Source organism: Aquarana catesbeiana, linkage group LG01, assembly GCF_042186555.1.
Source record: "Aquarana catesbeiana isolate 2022-GZ linkage group LG01, ASM4218655v1, whole genome shotgun sequence".
Lineage (NCBI taxonomy): Eukaryota > Metazoa > Chordata > Amphibia > Anura > Ranidae > Aquarana > Aquarana catesbeiana.
In genome coordinates, this window is record NC_133324.1 from 419,131,710 (window position 1) to 419,158,325 (window position 26,616).

A 26,616-nucleotide genomic window follows, 5' to 3' on the forward strand; every position below is an offset into this window, starting at 1 on the left:
CTGCTTCTGTTAAACTATATTCAGATTCTGTTAAAGTGGTTGTAAAATCACACGTATTAATTACTTTGATTCTCACCATATTAGGTCCTTGTTTAGTATAGTGTTTGTGTTTTCTTAAAATTGAAATGCTAAATACCTTCTTTGCAGAGCCCTGCTGTGCTGTCATGTGACATCTGTCTGCTTTCCTTCCTCATCTAAGAGAGCACAGTGGGAGGGGCTGAGATTCCCCTATGATGAATGCAAGCTGCCAGAGGGAGGTCATGTGTCTGCACAGCAGGGCTCTGCAAAGAAGGTATTTAGCATTTTAATTTTAGGAAAACACACACAATGTACTGTACAGGGACCTAAGTAATTAATACATGTTACTTTACTTTACAAGCACTGGAACAGCTACAGGGAATATAATTTTACAGGAGGGGAGGGGTGGGGAAGAGAGAGGAGAGGGGAGGGGTGGGGAAGAGATTGGCTCTCACACAGACTACAGAACTGACAGGGAGAGAAGGAGCGGTGAGATGCAGAGATGCTGAGGAGATAGCTGGATGACAGAAGCATGTAAACTGACCACACTATTAGAGATCAGCAGCTAAATAAACATGGTCAGTAGAGATGGGCTGAACACCTCCCTGTTTAGTTTGCACCAGAACTCCCAAACATAGCAAAAGTTCGGACCCGAGCTCCGAAAAGTCTATGGGGCCAAACTTGAAAAATCAAAAGTCCCCATTTTGAAGGTTTATATGCGAGTTATTGGCCATAAAAAGAGTATGGGGCCCTGGTACTGCCCTGGGGGACATGTACAAATAAAAAAATGATAGTATTTAAAAGAGCAGCGATTTTAATGATGCTAAAAGTCTGGTATGGTATGGGATTTAAGGGTAACCCTACGCCAACATTTTTTAAAGGAACAGCACGGGGTCCCCTCAAAATCAATACCATACCCTTATCCAAGCATGCAGCCCAGCAAATCAGGAAAGGGGGAGACAAGTGAACGCCACATGCCCTCAACATAGGGGGGTGCTTTGGGGTTCCCATGTTGATGGGGACAAAGGCCTCTTCCCAACAACCCTGGGCTGTGGTTGTGGGGGGACAAAGGGACCCCCAGATCCTGACCCATTATCCAAAAAAGTGTCAGAAAGAAATAAAAACACAAACAGTTTTCGACAATTCCTTAATTCGAAAATAAATAAATAAAAAATTCTCCCGATGTAGACCGAACCCGAAAAAAGAAAAAAAAATGCTCCACACGTGGGGAAGGCTGACTACTGAATGCCTGCTCCGCCATTTGACAGTTCTTACAAAGGCAAGGGACGGAACCACCTGGCGACGTCACCTGGTGGCCCCCTTGTGACATCACCGGCCCAGCATGCATCGGTTGGTGATATCACAAGGGGGCGGTGCCACCAGGTGACATAACTAGGTGGCCCCGCCCCTTACCTATATAAGAACTTTCAAACGGCGGAGAAGGCATTCAGCATTTGGCCTTCCCTGCGGGCGGAGTGTTTTTTGTATTTTTGCATGTCTGGTGGTGGCGGGGGGTGGTGGATCTATATCAGGGGACATCATTTTTTTTTTCTTTTCTTTTTTTTTAAATAAAGGAATTCTCAAAACTTTTTTTTTCTTATTGACACATTTTTTGGTGAAGCTGTGCCCAATCAGGGCTTAGAATGCACTGTGCAGCGTGCAGTACATTGTAGGACGCTCAGTGGGCTAACATCCTGCCGAGTGTCCTGCAAATTCAGGTGTTCACCGAACAGGCGAACTTTAGGCTGAGCTTATGCTCGGCCCAAATCCGCTGGTCCGCTTAGAGATGGGAATACAGGAACAGGCAGGATCAATGAGGTATTGTACAATATATAAAGGGACAATTGACATAGCAAAAGCACTGTGCTATATCTCGTGCCTTATAGGGACAGGAGCATGTTTTTTTTTATTTTTTTAGGGCTACAACTACTTCAAATGTTTCAATATTAGATCTATTCTCATGGAGCTTATTTATGCTATTTGTAAAACCATCTTTAGAATAATAGAGGAGTGCATAAACTAACATTTTGAACAGAAGAGAGGGGGTGTCCTGGAGTCCTGGAGATAGGAGGCTATGACCCCCAGGAGCATTGAATGAGGAACTGAAACAATCTCTGTCTTCTTTCCTCTGAGGGCACAAATGGACCTTTCAACTCTTGCATATGTCCTCATGTCCCTGCTTGTGGGGTATGATGATGTCATTGGTCACTGAATCAGCAGACAAGGATTTTTCAATATTTTCACCCTTGTTCTACTGAACTTCAGTATAGTACTGCAGAAACTGCAGTAGAGTGCTGTGCATTTTATCTTTCTTTCATAACTGTCCACATGACCTCCAAAAGTACATAGAAAGCTCTTATAGAGCACACCATGTTTGATATCAAGCAGTTACTTGAAGGGATGGGCAGAATTACAAAAATATGACATAAAAAAGAGTTTAACCTGGACAGGCCTGTCTTCAGTTATGTTTTCCAAGGGCCCTGTATTAATTAACCAAAAATCTAGAACAAAATTCAGATTTCCCTACAATGGAAAGATGAAGTCCTTCGCCTTTGTTGTAGGTTAGAGATGGAGCCTTTTGGCTGACACCATACATAACATTTATAACATTAGCAGGCTTGTTAAAGATGTAGAACAAGTTAGAAATATATGTGGATGTTTCACAGAAAACGCATAGGGAAGTCATGGTTGTTGTAATTGAAATAAAAAGAATATCAGATTTTTTTTTATATATGAAAGAAAAATATTTTAGTTAATATACTTAGCCACATAAGATGATCACAAACAAAGGTTTAGGATCCCCATTCAATGGGGACTTAACAAAAAATTATCCCATTTCTCAGGCATGGCTTTAGTTGTTTCCTCCTGACTGTGGCTAACAAAGCAGAATGAAGTCACTTTAAATATACTTGCTGCAATGTTTCTGTAGATTGAACTAAACCTGATATGTTAAACACACCTAACATGTTATATACAGTATATTGTGATACATTCTAACTTAGTGCATGCTAATGGCATGATAACTGCATTATCACAAATAAAAAACATGGTGTAGACGTGAATAAGGGGCTTTGACAGCAGGGCAGGTACAAGGGGGGTGGAAGGCACGGCTTCCCCGGGTGGTACTATTTACTGGAGGACTCCACCTCCACCTGATACTCTACTGGCCACTGGTTGCTAGAACCGCTTGGCGTCTAGCAACCAGTGACATCATGATTGCGAGTCCCTTCAAAGGAGGAGGAGTTAATGTCTCCTCCTCCACCCCTAGTGTTCTCCACCATGTTGGATGTCCACCCACCTCCTCTATCTTCTGGCAAGTGACACTGGCCATGGGGATCTCTACTGGGCACCTGACCCTTCAAAGCACCAACAATGTTTCTGATTAAAATTGGGGGAAAAGAAATTGCGCTCGGTGTTCAATATGAATATGAGAACTAGTGATAAAAAAAAAAAAAACGTGAAAGAAATCCTGCAGCTAAAACACAATAACCCAAATACAAGGGCATACAAACTAAACAATATAAAAAAACAGTGTAGCGCTGGATTATAAAGGAAAGCGCATATAATAATATATGCGAATATACCAAAACCCGTGAAATTAGGAGTGAGTAAATGATGAAGACTGTGTATCACTATTCTGAAGTGATCAAGCACACATGTGTAAAGATCATAAGTGACTCTAGGAAGTGTTCAAATAAACCTATGTGTGTTTGGGAACAGTGAATAATGTGAACATATACGTATATATAATGTGGATAAATTATGTGAGCCAAATATCAACATAAACAACAAAGGTCAATGCCGTGATGATTGGCAGTGTATAATCAAGAAAATATGTCAACCAATTGACGTTGATTATTCCAAAGAACTTATGATACTCAACAATATTGAAATTGTTAGTTAAACAGACACAAAAGAATCATATGCTATAAATAAAAATTCCCAGACATGGTGAGAAATAAATGGAATGAATGGATGAATTAGGACCAACCCAAAAAGTTCATATACTGCAAATAGGTGTAGAGTCCCAAACTTGGTGAAATTTCAACATATATTCTGATTCAGTGTTCCACTGCAACTGTAGCCCACCACCAAGAGAATACAGCTGGAGGCTTACCGGACAGCCTGCGACCACCCTTATTCAGGGGGGTCTAAACAGGCTCAGTAGAGATGTATGGGTCCAGTGGATATCTCCTAGAAGGGCTCCATAGGTATTCTGCCAATTGCACAGGAAGATATTGCTTGTGGTCACCGGGTACTCTCCAAGGGTGTTCCTCTCATGGCCAAACCGAGGGGTTTCCAGGCAAAGTACAGCAATAATTGTCAGCAGGTGCCCCAAAAAGAAAAAGAGGACTCCGATAGTGCAGACCAATCTTACTGCTTTATTTAAAAATAATACCAACAAATAAATCTAAAAACGAAGCTTCAGAAGCTTCGTTTTTAGATTTATTTGTTGGTATTATTTTTAAATAAAGCAGTAAGATTGGTCTGCACTATCGGAGTCCTCTTTTTCTTTTTGGGGCACCTGCTGACAATTATTGCTGTACTTTGCCTGGAAACCCCTCGGTTTGCCATGAGAGGAACACCCTTGGAGAGTACCCGGTGACCACAAGCAATATCTTCCTGTGCAATTGGCAGAATACCTATGGAGCCCTTCTAGGAGATATCCACTGGACCCATACATCTCTACTGAGCCTGTTTAGACCCCCCTGAATAAGGGTGGTCGCAGGCTGTCCGGTAAGCCTCCAGCTGTATTCTCTTGGTGGTGGGCTACAGTTGCAGTGGAACACTGAATCGGAATATATGTTGAAATTTCACCAAGTTTGGGACTCTACACCTATTTGCAGTATATGAACTTTTTGGGTTGGTCCTAATTCATCCATTCATTCCATTTATTTCTCACCATGTCTGGGAATTTTTATTTATAGCATATGATTCTTTTGTGTCTGTTTAACTAACAATTTCAATATTGTTGAGTATCATAAGTTCTTTGGAATAATCAACGTCAATTGGTTGACATATTTTCTTGATTATACACTGCCAATCATCACGGCATTGACCTTTGTTGTTTATGTTGATATTTGGCTCACATAATTTATCCACATTATATATACGTATATGTTCACATTATTCACTGTTCCCAAACACACATAGGTTTATTTGAACACTTCCTAGAGTCACTTATGATCTTTACACATGTGTGCTTGATCACTTCAGAATAGTGATACACAGTCTTCATCATTTACTCACTCCTAATTTCACGGGTTTTGGTATATTCGCATATATTATTATATGCGCTTTCCTTTATAATCCAGCGCTACACTGTTTTTTTATAATGTTTCTGATTACACAGTGTTATTCTGGTAGGAGGGAGTCCCCAGCCTCTGCCCTCTCCATAAGGAGAACTCCTGAGGAGTGGAACACATTGGATGGTCATAGGGAGTTGTATGAGTTCCGTGTGATGGATGGATGAGCCTGTGCCTCCTTGTCGATCACTTTCTTTACCACCCCTCCCTAACCTGCCTGCTTGGAATGGTCCGTGGTGGCCGTGCTGGAAGAATCATAAATGACTGTGAGGGGAGGTGAGGGGATCATAAACGAGTGTTCAGATGGGGGAGAGGGGATTGTTTAGCTGTCAGTGTGTGTGTACATGTCTACTGCCTGTGTGTGTGCTACACTGAGACACAGGACAACACTATGCTGAAGGGCTGCTCACCCACTGTATACACAGCATGTCACAGTACACAAAGAGACAGTCCCTGACCTGGAGACCAGTCCCTCTCCTTCACCCACTACTGTGTATGGCATCATCCCTGATTAACCGCTTCAGCCCCGGAAGGTTTTACCCCTTAATGACTGGGCCATTTTTTGCGATACTTTAACTGACAATTGCGCTGTCATGCGAGGCTGTACCCAAACAAAATTGATGCCTTTTTTTCCCTACAAAGAGCTTTCTTTTGGTGATATTTGATCACCTCTGCGCTTTTATTTTTTGCTCTATAAACAAAAAAAGCGACAATTTTGAAAAGAAAAACAATATTTTTTAGTTTCTGCTATAAAAAATGAAATAAAAAAATGGAAAAATTCTAATTTCTTCATCAATTTAGGCCAATATGTATTCTGCTACATGTTTTTGGTAAAAAAAATTCCCAAAAAAGAGTATAGTGAGTGGATTGATTTATGGACTTTTCATTTATTTATTTTTTCTACTAGTAATGGCGATCAGCGACATAGCAGGAATGTGATGTTGAAGTGGACAAATTGGACCCACTGCATCTGGTGGCAGGCAATGGTGGCAAATGACAAGCTGCATCTGGTGGTACGCTGCATCTTGTGCCAAGTAACAAGCTCAGGGTTCCCACAGATTCTGCATTATGGTGCGTTTAACTATCTCATTATATATTACTGTAGTAATAGAAATAATGAGATTTGATCATCCTGACATCATATTAAGCATGGGGTCATTATGATTTAAAGGGGTTGTAAAGGTATTTTTTTTTTTTTTTTAAATAACAAACATGTTATACTTACCTTCACTGTGCAGCTCGTTCTGCACAGAGTGGCCCCGAACCTGGTCTTCTGGGGTCCCTCGGCGGCTGTTTCAGCTCCTCCCCGCAAGCATTTACCACCTTAATGCGAGCTCCCTCGCATGGTGGTGAGTGCTTGCGCGCGCGCTCCCGTGATACAGCCGGCGGCTATAGCCGCTCGCTGTATCACTCGGCCCCGCCCCCCGGCGCGCCGCGTCATCGGATGTGATTGACAGCAGCGCGAGCCAATGGCTGCGCTGCTTTCAATCCATCCACTGCAGCCAATCAGCGACCAGGCTGAGCTGCAATGAAGATGACGAGGACGAGCAGCGAAGATTCGAGGCGTCAGGTAAGTAAAACGGGGGGGCTGGGGGCGGCGGTACTGTCAAAAGTTTTTTCACCTTAATGCATAGAATGCATTAAGGTGAAAAAATTTTTACCTTTACAACCCCTTTAAGTGCTAACACCAGCCATTCGCCCGACAAGACCCGCCGCCATCTGATTCCCCGTCAACCCCAATTAGCCTCCTCTGGACCACTGCAGCTTCCCAATATCATCTAGGACTAGGTCAATACAGAATTTGTTTATAAAGGACTCTTAAAGGAGTTGTACAGACTCAAGGTTTTTCACCTTAATGCATTGTATGCATTAAGGTGAAAAACCTTCTGCTCTGCAGCTCCTCCCCAGAGCCCCCCTTTTACTTACCTGAACCCGATCGTTCCAGCAATGAGCTAAACCTAATTTAATTTGTATTGTTTTAAGTATTTTCTTGTTTTGGAATGACACTGACTCTTTCCTTACATGGGGGGGGGGGGGGCGCAGTTTGCCATCTTCGCCCTGGGCACCAAATTACCGTGTTCCGGCACTGTTTATAAGTAACCATTCCATGTACGGTATATGGGAAGAAAATAGAACCCTGTAAATGACTGTAAATAGATAGATTTATAATAGTATTGTAAATACCCTTTTTCATTTGCTATATACCCAGTCACATGACCATACTGACTTTGCTCTGCACTGAGAGATCAGTGGCCAGAGATAAGAGGCAACTTGTGATGTGGTGTTCCAGCAAGAGTGACTGACAGGTGTTTCTTCTTCCTTCTAGTCACTTGATATGACACTCTTAGCTTGCTACACCCGTAGCTTGCAGGTCTGGTTCCAGTAGGGTGCTTGACTGGAGCTGTCAATTTGCAAAAACTCCACCTCCACCAGTCAGAACCTCATAAATATTTTATTTTGTTTTATCATAGTTTACATTTTCAGTAAAAAAGAATGGCTACAATATGCCTTAATTACAAATTTTCTTGGAACTAAAAATTCTTTATTTCTTTTCTAGATGTGCTTTTGGAAAAGGAGCCACTGACAATCAATCTTGCCTGGAGCCACCTCACCAGATTAGAAAAGATTAATGCCGGGTACACACGACCGGACTTTCCGGCAGAAAAGATCCGATGGAATATTTCCGTCGGACATTCCGATCACGTGTGAGCTTCATCAGACTTTTTCTTTCTAAAATTCTGACGGACCTAGAAATAGATCATGTTTCAAATCTTTGTGACGGACTCAGCTCCTATCGGGAAAACCGTTCGTCTGTATGCTAGTCCGACGGACCAAAAACGACGCAAGGGCGGCTATTGGCTACTGCTATTAAACTTCCTTTTTCTAGTCCCGTCGTACATCATCGCGTTGTAAACTAACGGACTTTGGTGTGATCATGTGTAGGCAAGTCCATTTCAGCGGAACTCCTTGGGAACTCCGTCGCAAAGACCATCAGAGTCTACTCTGACGGAAAGTCCGGTTGTGTGTACGCGCCATAAGTGAATGGCTTCCTCACAGCTTAGTGTTTGGCTGAAGCCATTTATTATCAACTGTATTTACTCTTTTTAAATCATAATGGCAATAGAAACTACCCAAATGGCCCTGATCAAAAGTTTACATACCCTGGTGATTTTGGGCTTATAACATGCACACAAGTTGAAACAAAGGGGTTTGAGTGGCTATTAAGGCTCTATTCACACTAATGCATTTTTTTGATGCATTTTGCATTTTTCAGAAATGCAGGGAAATTTTTTAACATGGGTTATTATGGAACATGTTCACATTAATGCATTTTTGTGCGTCTGCGTTTTTGGAAAGGGTCGGGGGCTTTTTTCCCGAAAAATGCAGCGTTTTGCATGTAATAGACTTCAATAGACCCACATCCAAAATACCACATTTTGACATGATTCTGCACACCCCAAAGCACCTTGCCCCCATGATGGGAACAAGAGCCTCTTCCTGACAACCCTTGCCCGGTTGTCGGGGTCTGCAGGCGGGGGGCTTATTGGAATCTGTAAGCCCCCTTTAACAAGGGGGCTTCCAGAAAAATGGCCAAGAAATCATAAATTCTGCCATGGTATGTAAACTGTGTGTGTATGTACATGTGTATATATATATATATATATATATATATATATATATATATATATGCTCTCAGTGGACTGTAGTGTTAAATATGTAGTGTAAATACTGTGTACAGTTGTGCTCATAAGTTTACATACCCTGGCAGAATTTATGATTTCTTGCCCATTTTTCTGAGAATATGAATGATAACACAAAAACTTTTCTTTCACTCATGGTTAGTGTTTGGCTGAAGCCATTTATTATCAATCAACTGTGTTTACTCTTTTTAAATTATAATGACAGCAGAAACTACGCAAATGACCCTGGTCAAAAGTTTACATACCCCAGTTCTTAATATCGTGTATTGCCCCCTTTAACATCAATGACATTTTGAAGTCTTTTGTAGTATTTGTGGATGAGGCTCTTTATCTTCTAAGATGGTAATGTAGCAGGCATGTTGTAATGCAATTTCCCCTTTTGGCCACAAGATGGAGACATAGAGATGCTGACTGGTCCTTCCAGAAAACTGAGAGAGACAAAACAGACTGGGAAAAAGGGGAGTTTCAGGAAATGCTGGGGTGATGGAAGACAGGGAAGTACTGAGGAGAGAGAAAGAGAGAGAGACAGATTTTCCACACAGCACTAGAGAGAGAGTGCTGGCAGGAGACAGAGGAGAGGAGATTGCTTAAAAGAGAGGGAAATACCAAGGCTCAAAAAAAGTCCTTTGCTGGGACACAGTGACACTTAACAGTGAGGAGAGGAGGAGTGTGTGAGGGGAAGGAACTGAGGTGCCAGAGTGAGGAGAGAGACACACGCTGACACGAGGGACTGTGTTCTCCAACAGAGGGGGAGAAAGCCACGATTCTCTAGAGACTAACGAGAGAGTTACCATGAGGAGAGGAGATAGAGGACAGGCGTGGTGAGGTAATGGGACTGTGTGGTTGAACTCCACCAGAGAGAGAGAGAAAGAGAGCCACACTGTCTACCAGCATCTGTGAGAGAGAGAGAGGCACACTTTTTCCGAGACTGAGGAGAGTGGAAGACAGAGAGGAGCCAGGAACAATGATACCCTCAAAAATCGCCACCGTTCAGCTAGGGATCCTGCTCAGCAATCCAGTGCCACCCAGTAGAGACGACCCATATCCATGTATTCATCCTGCCATCAATTTTGACCAAATTTCCTGTGCCTTTGTAGCTCACAGATCCCCAAAACATCAGCGATCCACCTCCGTATCTTTCATCATAGGCCTTGTTGACTCCTCTCCAAATGTAGCATTTATGGTTGTGGCTAAAAGCTCAATTTTGGTCTCGTCACTCCAAATGAATTTGTGCCAGAAGGTTTGAGACTGTCTCTGTGCTGTTTGGCGTATCATAAGAGTGATACTTTGTGGCATTTGCGTAATAATGGCTTTCTTCTGGCGACTCGACCATGCAGCCCATCTTTCTTCAAGTGCCCCCTTATTGTGCATCTTGAAACAGCCACACCACATGTTTTCAGAGAATCCTGTATTTCATCTCAAGTTATTTGTGGGTTTTTCTTTGCATTCTGAACAATTTTGCTGGCAGTTGTGGCTGAAATTTTAGTTGGTCTACTTGACTGTGGTTTGGTTTCAATGGAACTCCTCATTTTCCACTTCTTGATTAGAGTTTGAACACTGCTGATTGGCATTCTCAATTCCTTGGATATCTTTTTATAACCCTCTCCTGTTTTATACAATTTAACTACCTTTTCCCGCAGATCCTTTGACAATTCTTTTGCTTTCCCCATGGCTCAGAATCCAGAAACATCAGTGCAGCACTTGATGAAGGATGCAAGCGTCTGTCAGGAGTCCAGAAACTCATTGACCTTTTATACACACACACTAATTACAAGAAAACAGATCACAGGTGAGGATGGTTACCTTTAATAGCCATTCAAACCCCTTTGTGTGAACCTGTGTGCATGTTATCAGGCTAAAATCACCAGGGTATGTAAACTTTTGATCAGAGTCATTTGGGTAATTTCTGCTGTCATTATGATTTAAAAAAAACACAGTTGGTTAATAATAAATGGCTTCAGCCAAACACTAACCATGAGTGAAAGAAATGTTTTTGTGTTATCATTCATTTTCTCTCAAAAATGGCCAAGAAATCAAAAATTCTGCCAGGGTATGTAAACGTATGAGCACAACTGTATACAGTATATAGTTCTTTTTTTTTTAAACTAGAAAGAATGGATGCTATAAGAGACATGAAAATCTTACATGACACCAGTCCTCACACAACTCTCTCCCACAGGATTCCATAACATTGCCACTTTTTATCAGATTCAATGTCTTCTCTATTTCATGCTCAACTCAATATTATAATTGCGTTGAAGCAAATAATGTCCTTTTGATTGCATACTAAATTACTTGTTTTATGCAGTAGTATGCTTTTTATGTTGCTCAGGTCACTGTCACCAATAACTAACATCAATGCCTTTTTATGGTTTTTAAAAATGTGTTGTTCTTATTATAGTATTAGTAAAATTTTATTAAATAAAAAAGAAGAGAAAATCTCAAACAGAATTACATCTGCAAATGTTGACTGATTGCCAGTTAGTATTACTTATCAATTATAATAAAAAATTTGTGGCATATTTACGGTGCTTGAGTGTGTAGAGTTCGGCAGGCTTGCTGCTCACCGACCACTACATGTTGGGCAAACTTTGCCATGAATGCGAAGCATCGCAACCAAGGCATTTAAACATCCCTGTCCTCTGCCTATTATTCTAATTATTTTATTGTGTAGTATTATTTTTTTTTTTTTATGTAAATGAGAAAATATGTTCTCTGATTGCATACACAGGCTCTGCTTACTGCTTTGCAGTGTAACACAGTAGTTGTTCTTGCTCCTTCTTACACTGCATATCTAGGTGTTGGCTGCCTCACTAAAACAATTTGCTCTCTGTGTAGCTAAAATCTTTACAGTTGTTTATAAAAAAACATACCCCCCATGCATTTTTTTAATATGGTCTGCAACTAATTCATGAAAGCCTTATGCCATTTTCGGTACAGGTACCGACACTCATCAGATTCAGGTAGTTCTTACTACTGCCCCATTTAGAATCTATCACTATGGCTGCAGATTTTAAAAGAATTACTGCCAGTTCACATACAGTATCTCACAAAAGTGAGTACACCCCTCACATTTCTGTAAATATTTTATTATATCTTTTCATGTGACAACACTGAAGAAATGACACTTTGCTACAATGTAAAGCAGTGAGTGTACAGCTTGTATAACAGTGTAAATTTGCTGTCCCCTTAAAATAACTCAACACACAGCCATTGAGGCCTAAAGCGCTGGTAACAAAAGTGAGTACACCCCTAAGTAAAAAAGTCCAAATTGGGCCCAAGGTGTCAATATTTTGTGTGGCTACCATTATTTTCCAGCACTGCCTTAACCCTCTTGGACATGGAGTTCACCAGAGCTTCACAGGATTTCCACTGGAGTCCTCTTCCACTCCTCCATGACGACATCACGGAGCTGGTAGATGTTAGAGACCTTGCACTCCCCCACCTTCCGTTTGAGGATGCCCCACAGATGCTCAACAGCGTTTAGGTTTGGAGACATGCTTGGCCAGTCCATCACCTTTACCCTCAGCTTCTTTAGCAAGGCAGTGGTCGTCTTGGAGGTGTGTTTGGGTTCGTTATCATGTTGGATTACAGCCCTGCGACCCAGTCTCTGAAGGGAGGGGATCATGCTCTGCTTCAGTATGTCACAGTACATGTTGGCATTCATGGCTCCCTCAATGAACTGTAGCTCCCCAGTCCCAGCAGCACTCATGAACCCCAAGACCATGACACTCCCACCACCATGCTTGATTGTAGGCAAGACACACTTGACTTTGTACTCCTCACCTGATTGCTGCCACACACTCTAGACACCATCCATGTCCTTAGTCTGCTTGTCTTCAGCAAATTGTTAGCGGGCTTACTTGTGCATCATCTTTAGAAGAAGCTTCCTTATGGGACGACAGCCATGCAGACCAATTTGATGCAGCGTGCGACATATGATGTGAGCACTGACAGGTTGATCCCCCCTTCAACCTCTGCAGCAATGCTGGCAGCACTCATACGTTTATTTCCCAAAGACAACCTCTGGATATGACGCTGAGCATGTGCAGGCAACTTCTTTGGTCGACCATGGCGAGGCCAGTTCTGAGTGGAACCTGTCCTGTTAAACTGCTGTATGGTCTTGGCCACCATGCTGCAGCTCAGTTTCAGGGTCTTGTCAATCTTCTTATAGCCTAGGCTCTATGTAGAGCAACAATTCTTTTTTTCAGATCCTCAGAGAGTTCTTTGCCACGAGGTGCCATGTTGAACTTCCAGTGACTAGTATAAGAGAGTGAGAGCAATAACCCCAAATTTAACATGCCTGCTCCCCATTCATACAAGAGACCTTGTAACACTAATGAGTCACATCACACTGGGGAGGGAAAATGGCTAATTGGGCCCAATTTGGACATTTTCCCTTAGGGGTGTACTCACTTTTGTTGCCAGCGGTTTAGACCTTAATGGCTGTGTGTTGAGTTATTTTGAGGGGACAGCAAATTTGCACTGTTATACAAGCTGTACACTCACTGCTTTACATTGTAGCAAAGTGTCATTTTTCAGTGATGTCACATGAAAAGATATATTAAAATATTGACAAAAATGTGAGGGGTGTACTCACTTTTATGAGATACTGTATAAGCAAACTGGTGGTAATTAGGACAAGCTCAAAGTTGGCATGTGGGGAGGGGGGGGGGGGTGTTGTATGTTTATTACTTAATGTTTGTTTTATATTTACAGCTTTGGTTGCTAGGACAAAGGCTGCCCAGGTCCTAGCAACTAATGAGGCAAGTCACAGTTGGCAAAGCCTGATGGGGAACTAGTCTCTCACAGCCTCATTTAGTCCAATAGCCGCTTTGGTATCTGCCCACTGCGATCCACTGTCAATCACGGGCAAGGTGGACCTGATGGGGAATTAGGCTCAGAGTTCCCCATCAGACTCTCCCCCTACCCATTAACTAAAATTCATGACCACTGCCCCTGTTAGTTAAATGGAGTCTAAGGGACTTGGATACTAGTTTTTAATCAGGCCCTTCTTGGATGTGATTGACAACACACAGCAAGGGGTAGATTTCAAAGCCGCTATTGGACTGAATAGCGGTTATGGATCCACCCACTACCATTGGCTGTCAACCAAAAGTAAAATGGAGCCAGTGGGGAACTAGTCTCTTAGTTCCTCATCAGACTCCACCCACCTCTAGTTTAAAACTCCTCAGCCATGTGCCTGTCTGTGAGATGGTATTGAGACTGGGGAAGGGAGGGACTGCACTGAGGAAGAAGTGTCCAGTCCAGTCTCTGACAGGTACATAAATAAGGTGCAAGCACCATGACTTTCTGCTCTTCTCCCCCGACAGAATTCTAAAGGATGTCTACGGCACGCTTTAAGAATTCCCCAGAGTGTAGTTAGTGCTAAGCATAATGGACCAGTAGAGTCTGTCAATGTGTATATGGTTTTCTTTATGTAAAGTCCATTTATTCCAAAATCAAATGTTAAAAGCAAAAAAAATCTTTTGAATGACATTCAAATATTTTGAGAATTTTTGTATGAATTTTCATAAGACTTTTTTTAAGAACTTTCATTCAAAATGAAATTCCATCCATACATGGCCAGCTTAAGACATACAGGAGGAACCTTATATTGTATCTTTGTTCAAGGAAGATTGCTGAGAAGGGGACAAATCTGATTAGATTTTTTCAAACGATGTGGTCCCAATTAAGTTTTGCTAGCTTTCTTTATCTCAGTTAAAGCATAGCATATTTGAGATGAAAATGATTTCTTGTGTACATCATGTAATGAAGACAGCATATCTAATGTGTTTGTTAGTCTTTTAGGATTTTCTCCTTTTCTAATTTTTCCACAGTATTTTGCTTTGGAGGGTCTCACATATCACAACTGGGTCTAAGTCTTCATTAGAAAGCATTCTAGCATGAATGGTGAAAAATCTGACACTACCTAAGGCAGGGGTAGGCAACCGTAAAGTGAGTGTCCATAAAGCGGGGTATGCCTGTTCTAATAGGTTACCTCTTATAGGGCTGATCCAGGAAATGCTGTGGCTATTGCTGAACTAGGTGAAGCAGAGGTTGGAGCCTCAAGGGGACCTTACACCCATATATTTGGCAAGCCTGTAAAGTAGTGCACTGCTGTCTGTGTGCACTGTTCTTGTGAGTGTGACCAATTTTAAATAAAGCAATTTTGTTTTTTATGGTATTACGCCATGTTAGCCTTTCTTTTATGAGCAGAGGTATCCAAGGAGAATATGCAGTATTGTGGAGTAATCCATCCATTTGACAGTGGGGGAACAACCCTGAAGTTAAGATCTGTGCAGTCCTTGGAACACCCTTTTTAAAAGGGAAAGTGCAAGTGACTTATTTTTGGGTAAATATGTCCATATGTGAAGGTGAGTGCATTCATGAATGGTGGTGGGACTCACTGGTGGCACAAATAGATATCAAGACATCTGCACATTGATACTGGGACTAACATCTGATGTATATTGTTGTATATTGTATATTGTTTATTGTTTCTTTGCATCTTGTGAATGGTGTTCATATTCACCTAGAGTATAATTGCATATACAGTATGCATGAAATGATTACCAGGACATTTTAATTTGAAAAAAATCACATTAGAGGCTATTGTTTATTTATTTGTCCGGTGGCACTTAACCAATATTAAAACATCTGCACATTGATACGGTGAAAATAGGAGACTTACATCTGTTGTATGAAAAAAGCAAAAAAAAAACATAAAAACACTGCACCAACCACAAGCCTACAATAACACTAAGGTGTATATAAAAGATGCAATAAAGAGGAATGGACCAACATTCCACGGGCCACAATCAACAACCTGATCAACTCTATATGAAGGAGATGCTGTACTGTGTAAGGCAAATGGTGATCACACCAGATACTGACTGGTTTTCGGAACCCCCCCTCCAACCCTCCTAGTACAGTAAAACTGCACATTTTACATTTTCACATTGTACACCTGTACAATAATCATGCTGTCTAATCAGCATCTTGATATGCCACACCTGTGAGGTGGATGGATTATCTCGGCAAAGGAGAAGTGCTCACTAACACAGATTTAGACAGATTTTTGAACAATATTTGAGAGAAATAGGTCTTTTGTGTACATAGAAAAAGTCGTAGATCTTTGAGTTCAGCTCATGATAAATAGGGGCAAACACAAAAGTGTTGCTTTTATAATTTTGCTCAGTGTAGTTGCCGCTCTTCACTGACATGTGTTCCCACATCAAAAAAATTGATAGCAACCAAAAAAATAAATCTAAAAATAGTGCAATATATACTAGTAATGAATAATTAACCACTTGCCAACCGCCTCACGCAGATATACTGCGGCAGAATGGCACGGGCAGGCAAAATCACGTACCTGTAAGTGATCTGCCTCCCACGGGCGGGGGGTCCTATTGGACCCCCCCTGGTGTCCGAGGCGGTCGGCTTCTGTCCGGGAGCGATCAAAGGTGAGGGGGAGGCCATCCATTCGTGGCCCCCCCTCGCGATCGCTTCCAGCCAATGAAATCCTTCCTCTGCTGCTGTATAGTAAACAGCGGCAGAGGAAGTGATGTCATCTCTCCTCGGCTTGGTATTTTCCGTTCCGGTGCCGAGGAGAGAAGACATCGATGTGAGTGCACAACACACACATACACACAGTAGAACATGCCAGGCATACTTTTCCCCATCACCCCCCGATCGCCCCCTGATCACCCCCCAATCACCCCCCTGTCACAGTGACACCAAGCTGTTTTTTTTTTCTGATTACTGCATTGGTGTCAGTTTGTGACAGTTAGTGTGGTAGGGCAGTTAGGGTTAGCCCCCTTTAGGTCTAGGGTACCACCCTAACCCCCCCTAATAAAGTTTTAACCCCTTGATCACCCCCTGCCGCCAGTGCCACAAAGCGATCATTTTTCTGAACGCTGTATTAGTGTCACTGGTAACGGGAGGTAAATATATAGGTTCGCCGTCAGCATTTTATAGCGTCAGGGACCCCTATATACTACCTAATAAGGGTTTTAACCACTTGATTGCCCCCTAGTTAACCCTTTCCCCAGTGATCACCGTATAACTGTTACGGGTGACGCTGGTTAGTTAGTTTATTTTTTATAGTGTCAGGGCACCTGCTGTTTATTACCTAATAAAGGTTTAGCCCCCTGATCGCCCGGCGGTGATATAAGTTAGGTTTTAGGGTCAGATAGGGTCTCCGTCACCCCAGGCAGTGTCAGGTTAGCGCCAGTACCACTAACACCCACGCACGCACCATACACCTCCCTTGTGGTATAGTATCTGAACAGTTCAATATCTGATCCGATCAGATCTATACTAGTGTCCCCAGCAGTTTAGGGTTCCCAAAAACGCAGTGTTAGCGGTATCAGCCCAGATACCTGCTAGCACCTGCGTTTTGCCCCTCCGCCCAGCCCAGCCCAGCCCACCCCAGCCCACCCAAGTGCAGTATCAATCTAACACTGTCACTTACAAAACACTAAATGCATAACTGCAGCGTTCGCAGAGTCAGGCCTGATCCCTGCGATCGCTAACAGTTTTTTTGGTAGCGTTTTGGTGAACTGGCAAGCACCAGCAGCATAGTACACCCCGGTCGTAGTCAAACCAGCACTGCAGTAACACTTGGTGAAGTGGCGAGTCCCATAAGTGCAGTTCAAGCTGGTGAGGTGGCAAGCACAAGTAGTGTCACTGCCACCAAGAAGAAGACAAACACAGGCCCGTCGTGCCCATAATGCCCTTCCTGCTGCATTCGCCAATCCTAATTGGGAATCCACCGCTTCTGCAGCACCCGTACTTCCCCATTCACATCCCCAACCAAATGCAGTCGGCTGCATGAGAGGCATTTTCTTTATGTCCTCCCGAGTACCCCTACCCAACGAACCCCCCCGCAGCAAGCGCGGATATAGGCGTGACACCCACTATTATTGGCCCTCCTGTCCTGACAATCCTGGTCTTTGCATTGGTGAATGTTTTGAACGCTACCATAAACTAGTTGAGTATTAGCGTACAGCATTGCACAGACTACTCACACTTTCACAGGGTCTCCCAAGATGCCATTGCATTTTTAGAGACCCGAACCTGGAACCAGTTACAGTTATAAAAGTTACAGTTACAAAAAAAGTGTAAAAAAAAAAAAACGCAAAAAAATATAAAATTTAAAAAAATAGTTGTCGTTTTATTGTTCTCTCTCTCCCTATTCCCTCTATATTGTTCTGCACTTTTTTACTGTATTCTATTCTGCAATATTTTATTGTTATTATGTTTTATCATGTTTGCTTTTCAGTTATGCAATTTTTTATACTTTACTGTTTACTGTGTTTTATTGTTAATCATTTTTTTGTCTTCAGGTACGCCATTCAGCTGCAACGCAGATTTATTTATCTTGACAGCAACAGCGTTTGCTCCCACGATATGTAAAGCCGTGACTCCAGTGGAGGTGATATATGCCGAAGCAGGGGGGCAGCAGGGGCGGAGGAGCGATTTGCTCCTACCTTTTGCGGGAGGATGCCCCCATGCTTCGGCATATATAAATGGTGCATGTATGCCCATCATTAGAAGTGGGTGGATGAAGGGAGGTATTCTAATGGTGGGCATACCCACCGATCAATCTCTTTTTTTTGTTCAGCCCACAGGCTGCATGGAAAAAAAAAGGTTACAATATATGCCCAACAAGGACCAGCAATGTAATGGTATGTTGCTGGACTTTGAGTGGTTATACCAGAATGATGCCTGCAGGTTTAGGTATCATCTTGGTATCATTCTTTTCAGCCAGCGGTCGGCTTTCATGTAAAAGCAATCCTAGTAGCTAATTAGCCTCTAGACTGCTTTTACAAGCAGTGGGAGGGAATGCCCCCCCACACCGTCTTCCATGTTTTTTTCTGGCTGTCCTGTCCCAACAGGGAACCTAAGAATGCAGCCGGTGATTCAGCCAGCTGACCATAGAGCTGATCAGAGACCAGAGTGGCTCCAAACATCTCTGTGGCCTAAGAAACCGGAAGCTACGAGCATTTCATGACTTGGGAAATTGGGACTTGGGAAATTGGGAAATTGGGAAGGTATTTTATAACACCGATCTTGGTGTGGTCAGATGCTTTGAGGGCAGAGGAGAGATCTAGGGTCTAATAGACCCCAATTTTTTCAAAAAAGAGTACCTGTCACTACCTATTGCTATCATAGGGGATATTTACATTCCCTGAGATAACAATAAAAATTATTTAAAAAAAAATGAAAGGAACAGTTTAAAAATAAGATAAAAAAGCAAAAAAATAATAAAGGAAAAAAAAAATACGCAAGCTTCGGTCTGGCATCAAATGTAAACAGCAATTGCTTGCACCATGCATGTGAGGTATCACCGCAAAGTTCAGATCGAGAGCAGTAATTTTAGCAGTAGACCTCCTCTGTAAATCTAAAGTGGTAACCTGTAAAGGCTTTTAAAGGCTTTTAAAAATGTATTTAGTTTGTCGCCACTGCACGTTTGTGCGCAATTTTAAAGCATGTCATGTTTGGTATCCATGTACTCGGCCTAAGATCATCTTTTTTATTTCATCAAACATTTGGGCAATATAGTGTGTTTTAGTGCATTAAAATTTAAAAAAGTGTGTTTTTCCCAAAAAAAATGCATTTGAAAAATCGCTGCACAAATACTGTGTGAAAAAAAAAATGAAACACCCACCATTTTAAACTGTAGGGCATTTGCTTTAAAAAATATATAATAGTTCAAAAGTAATTTTCTTGCAAAAAAAAAAAATATTTTTTTCATGTAAACAAAAAGTGTCAGAAAGGGCTTTGTCTTCAAGTGGTTAGAAGAGTGGGTGATGTGTGACATAAGCTTCTAAATGTTGTACATAAAATGCCAGGACAATTCAAACCCCCCCCCCAAATGACCCCATTTTGGAAAGTAGACACCCCAAGCTATTTGCTGAGAGGCATGTCGAGTCACTAAATGATATATTGCTCAAACATGCCATGGGAATATGTTAGATTACACCCCAAAATACATTCTCTTGCTTCTCCTGAGTATGGGGATACCACATGTGTGAGACTTTTTGGGAACCTAGCCGCGTACGAAAACCAAGCACCGCCTTCAGGTTTTCTAAGGGCGTAAATTTTTGATTTCACTCTTCACTGCCTATCACAGTTTCAGAGGCCATGGAATGCCCAGGTGGCACAAACCCCCCCCCCCAATGACCCTATTTTGGAAAGTAGACACCCCAAGCTATTTGCTGAGAGGTATAGTGAGTATTTTGCAGACCTCACTTTTTGTCACAAAGATTTGAAAATTGAGAAAAGAAAAAAAAATTTTTTTTCTTGTCTTTCTTCATTTTCAAAAACAAATGAGAGCTGCAAAATACTCACCATGTCTCTCAGCAAATAGCTTGGGGTGTCTACTTTCCAAAATGGGGTCATTTGGGGGGGGGGTTGTGCCACCTGGGAATTCCATGGCCTCCGAAACTGTGATAGGCAGTGAAGAGTGAAATCAAAAATTTACGCCCTTAGAAATCCTTAAGGCGGTGATTGGTTTTCGGGGCCCCGTACGTGGCTAGGCTCCCAAAAAGTCCCACACATGTGGTATCTCCACACTCAGGAGAAGCAGCTAAATGAATATTGGGGTGCAATTCCACATATGCCCATGGCCTGTGTGAGCAATATAGCATTTAGTGACAACTTTGTGCAAGAAAAAAAAAATTGTCACTTTCCCGCAACTTGTGTCAAAATATAAAATATTCCATGGACTCAACATGCCTCTCAGCAAATAGCTTGGGGTGTCTACTTTAAAAATGGGGTAATTTGGGGGGTTTTTGTGCCATCTGGGCATTTTATGGCCTTCAAAACTGTGATAGGTAGTGAGGAGTGAAATAAAAAATTTACGCCCTTAGAAATCCTGAAGGCGGTGATTGGTTTTCGGGGCCCCGTACACGGCTAAGCTCCCAAAAAGTCCCACACATGTGGTATCCCCGTACTCAGGAGAAGCAGATGAATGTATTTTGGAGTGCAATTCCACATATGCCCATGGCCTGTGTGAGCAATATATCATTTAGTGACAACTTTTTGTAAATTTTTTTTTTTGTCATTATTCAATCACTTGCGACAAAAAAAATAATATTCAATGGGCTCAACAGCAATTCTCCAGCAATTTCCTTGGGGTGTCTACTTTCCAAAATGGGGTCATTTGGGGGGGGTTTGTACTGCCCTGCCATTTTAGCACCTCAAGAAATGACATAAGCAGTCATAAACTAAAAGCTGTGTAAATTCCAGAAAATGTACCCTAGTTTGTAGACGCTATAACTTTTGTGCAAACCAATAAATATACGCTTATTGACATTTTTTTACCAAAGACATGTGGCCGAATACATTTTGGCCTAAATGTATGACTAAAATTGAGTTTATTGGATTTTTTTATAACAAAAAGTAGAAAATATAATTTTTTTTCAAAATTTTTGGTCTTTTTCCATTTATAGCGCAAAAAATAAAAACCGCAGAGGTGATCAAATACCATCAAAAGAAAGCTCTATTTGTGGGAAGAAAGGGAAGCAAATTTCGTTTGGGTACAGCATTGCATGACCGGGGAATTAGCAGTTAAAACGACGCAGTGCCAAATTGTAAAAAGTGCTCTTGTCAGGAAGGGGGTAAATCCTTCCGGGGCTGAAGTGGTTAATATACAATTAGATATATATAAGTAAACAATATTTGTGAAATTATGTGCCCATTCAGTTCAATATAACCCTTCCCAAATATAGTGATCAATATTGAAATAATTAAAGCACAGTTAAAAAGTTCATCAATAGTGTGTATCCACCACACTAAAAACGTGCATCCACACGCATGTGCTTCACTCCAATTTCATGTGCCAAAAAAACACCACTGTGCTCCACCACCTGTTTAAGCTGCCTCTTACCTCATATGGAGACCCCCATAAAGGTAAGGTCAGATAGCGCCTTCCCAGGTCTCTGGGTATAATCACTGTAGAAGTGCTCCAAATGATACTTCACAGATGCCAGGATCAGGTTACACAGTACTTCTCAGTGTCATTGCTCTCCAACTGTATATATATATATATATATATATATATATATATATATATATATATATATATATATATATATATATATATTACTCATTACTAGTATATATTGCACTATTTTTAGATTTTTTTTTTGGTTACGCTACATCTGTTGTTAATTGTTTCAGTGCATCTTGTGAGTGGTGATGGTATTCACATGGGATAAAATTGCATATATACATGAAATGATTACCAGAACATTTTAATTTGAAACAATTCACATCAAAGGATATTGTTTATTTATATTTATTTATTGATCACTGTACATAACTGATTGTTGCATCAGATGGTTATTAGGACACAAGGGAGTGTGCTATACAAATATATATTATCATAACAATATATGTGGTATATGATGTACTAGTAGTGATACACACAGCATCATACCACGTGGGTTGCGCTGCATTCTTTTTTTCTTTTATATTTACCTCTGCAGCCAGCAACACATGAGACACACAAGGGACACACATAATTAGAGTTAATTTATCAGTATGCAGCACATGCAAATAAATAAATAAACTTAAAAAAACATAGAACAAAAGTGTTTTAACCTTTTTAGGACCAGCCATTCAGGAATGATTCAGCAAGGGAAAGTGGAGAGAATTAAAGGGCCTTCAACCTCCATTGTTGTGGGGTATTTTTGTCGGAAAAACAAATAATCCAGTAACCACCAATGATGAAGGAAGGGGAGAGGGACAAAATTCCACTGACTGACGATCATTGTGGGAATTTTTTAGGGGTTTTAAAATGTCCCAGACCACCAAAGTTGTGGAATTATTTGGGGAGAGTAGGTAAATGCCACTGACCATTAATAATTGTGGGGTTGATTGGGGGGGGGGGGCGGTTGCAGTGTTTTTGTTTTTTTCATGATATATAGCCATTGAACACAATGTAACTTTATTTATTTTTTTTATTCTCAAGGGAACTTTCTTCCACAAATAACAGAAGGATTGCACTTGGCTTTAGAGGGTGACTTCATTGTGGGAATTTTTTAGGGGTTTTAAAATGTCCCAGACCACCAATGTTGTGGGATTATTTTGGGAGAGTAGGTAAATGCCACTGACCATTAATAATTGAGGGGTTCTTTTGGAGGGTTTTGCAGTGTTTTTTTTTTTTTTTTTCATGACATATAGCCATTGAACAAAATTTAATTTAATTTATTTTTTTTCATTCTCAAGGGAACTTTCTTCCACAAATAAAAGAAGAGTTGCACTTGGCTTTAGAGGGTGACTAGGTACACCTAAATAATTTTTTGTCTGAACCCCCTGCTGACAGGCTCTTCTCTTCAACAATTTTGTTAAAGTCTAGTATCCAAAAACTATCCCATCAAGCCCAGATGAAGGAGGCTCCCAAAATGCATTGGCTCTGCCTTGGAAACAATCTACATCTTGTTGATCAAATTTTGGTGGGGAGCTTCAATCTCAGATTTTCTTAGTAACAGTTGACAGTGGAGATCTTTTAGTGTGGAGAAGCTGCCAGCCTGTCAGGTACCGGTTAGTGGAGATTGAGATGATGAGGGTGGCCTCTTGTGAAATTCCCATTCAAGCACCTCTGGTGGTGGAGACAGGGATTGCTAGAGCAGCAAAAGGGTGCAGGTACCAAGAAGTTTGTGCAGAAAACTTGGATTTGGAGATGCTGAGCTGAGATGAGCAGAAGCAAGGAGTCAGGTCTCAAGCAGAGTTCAGTAAAAGCCAGGCAAATAAGTACATAATAACAATCAGGGTCCATGGCAGAGACAAGCAGGGGCTGGCAACATGCTGGCAGTGAGATACAAAATCAATAGGCAGAATCTTAGCAAAAAGTCCAGGCCAGGATTGGTAACGCGAATCAGTAGCAGACATAAGCAGGTAAGGGAAATTTAAAGAAGAGTCTGACGGAGCTGGGTCATTAATAAGATAAAGCAGGCTTTTAGGAACACAATTCACAAGGTAAAACTGAAGACCACCTGGCAATGATACTAGGTAGGCCTCTGGCCTAAATAGGTTGCTGGGAGCCAGAATCTGTGGGCACGCACACTCGTATATGTGTACACCATTGTACTTACCTTCACATGAGTGTGTGCATTCTCATTCTGCCAAGTCCAGTTATACATCTATGCTCATATGTATGAGCATGCATATGAAAATGAGTACAGCCAGCCTTAGGTTCCCGACACAGCCCCACAGTATATATATCCCTATAACATTAAGATTCTCAAAAGGTTCCACTGTTTTCCTTCCAAATTTCTTTTCCAAGGTTTAATTTATTTTTTCCACCTCAATTCAGCATGTTTTTCATTTCCAAGAATTTGAGATCACTTGGGGGTTATTTACTAAAACTGCATTGGCAAAATCTGGTGCAGCCCTGCATAGAAACTAACCAGCTTCCAGCTTTTATTGCCAAAGCTTAATTGGTTGAAGTTAGAAGCTGATTGACTACCATGCACAGCTGCACCAGATACTAAGTGCTCCAGTTTTAGTAATTCTCCCCCTTTGTGTCCACTTTCCAAAAAAAGGTTAATTATGGGGATAATCCTACTGCACTGGAATTTTTATTGGATCATTTTTTCCTTTTTATAGCAAAAAATAAATAAACAGTGGTTATTTAATACCACCAAAAGAAAGCTCTAGCTATTTAAAAAAATTATATGAAATTCACTTGGGTACAGTGTTGCACGATTGGGTACTGAAGCAGTTACTGAAGCTGAATTGATTTTCATTGGGTATGTGTAGACTCCTAATCACTATATCTTTCCAATACAGTTGACCTTTTAAAACTGCATATCATCCACTGGAATATAATATAATCTGTGTCATTTAAGGATAGACATTTGGATTCCTGCATGGGGACAATAGTTGCTTTAACCTCCCTGGCGGTATGATTATGTCAGATTTATGATGCTGAAAGCGGTACATTGTTTTGCATAGAAATTTGGCATTTTTGGGGCGCATGCGCAGAAGCCTGAGAGGACGGTAATGCCCGCTTAGAGCTCCGCTCCAGGGACGTTCGCGCCGGAAACCTACAGGTCCCAGAGATGCCGACAACCCGTTCTACCACCAGCCACTCACTCCTAAAGCCCTCAGGTACCGTTATCATAGTTTTGTGGGGCCCAAAATCGAAATTCAAGACCAATATTATTATAGAAGCACCGCCCAGGCCGTCATTCAAGATGGCAGTCTCCTCACAGCCCTGCACTTCACATACTGCCAAGGCATCGCAACACTGCCTAAATACTCTGGATTTCACTGGTGAGTCTGACTTAGCCACAGAAGGGTTAACAGATAGTGCTTTAATCAGACATATTTAAAAAATTTGAACGTATGCTGCAGAAAGCTCTTAAACAGACATCAGACCACATTACTGACAAACTAACAAGGGAAATCAGAGAGTTGGGGTAGAGAACAGCAGAGCTTGAAATGCGGGTTGATGATATTGAAAACCAAACACAGCACTATATCTCTGAATTTATGAACCTTAAAGAAGAAAATGCTGTATTAAAGTCCTGTTTAGAGGACCAAAAGAATAGGGACCGCTGGTCTAAATTTCGTATCAGGGGTATCCCTGAGACTGTCCTTGATGTTCAGGCCACTATTACTGCACTGTTTCAGGAATTACAACCTGGTATTCCAGTGGAGAGATTAGAAATGGATAGAGTGCACAGAGCCTTAGCTCCATGCAAACCAAATGGCCCTTCTAGGGATATAATTGCTAAGCTTCATTATTATCGCACTAAAGAGCAATTGCTTGCAGCAGCCAGAAGGAAGGGATCCCTCATCTTCATGTATACCAGCTTTTTGCAGACCTTTCTCCACTCACAGTGGCTAAAAGACGCACGCTCAAACCCCAGCTACAAGTGCTTCAATGTCATCAAATCATTTATCAATGGGGTTTTCTTTTCTCTTTCCAATTCACACATCTAGAAACCAGATATGTATGTCGCTCTTCAGAGGACTTACAGTCAGCCTTGATTGAAATGGGCTTAGTGGACCAAGGCCCGTGTAAAGATCAATCTCTTAGAAGGTCAGCCTCAGGGTCCCATCAGCAGACCCTAACCCATCTACACCTTCACATCAGAATTTGCATAAGCGTGGTCGCTTTGACAATACGACCCCTAAAAATGAAGACTCTATGGACTGATCTTCATATATTATTCGATCCATCTCTTCCTTTCAGGTCCCCAGGTCCACACTGATTGAAGTAACTTTCTATTTACAATAAACGTTGTGAATAGGATTTCGCGCAAACACATACAGTGAATAAAGATAAATAAATGTTGGCTAATAAATCACATAAGTGGTGTACAACCAATAAAGACAATTTAAAAGTGTCCAATAGTGGTATAAAGTGCAAGCTTTTGGTTTCCAGTTGGACAATATAGTGAAAGATCAGCTGGATGATAAACTTCCATATATAATCAGCAGTTAAATAACTTCCTTCCCTTTATAAAAGGTCTCCCATTGCCCTTACCTTGAAGGGCTTAAGATAAAGCCTTAATGTAGATAAAGGTGATAATCTGGGAGTAGTTGGAACCGGAAGCTTTGCACCAGGT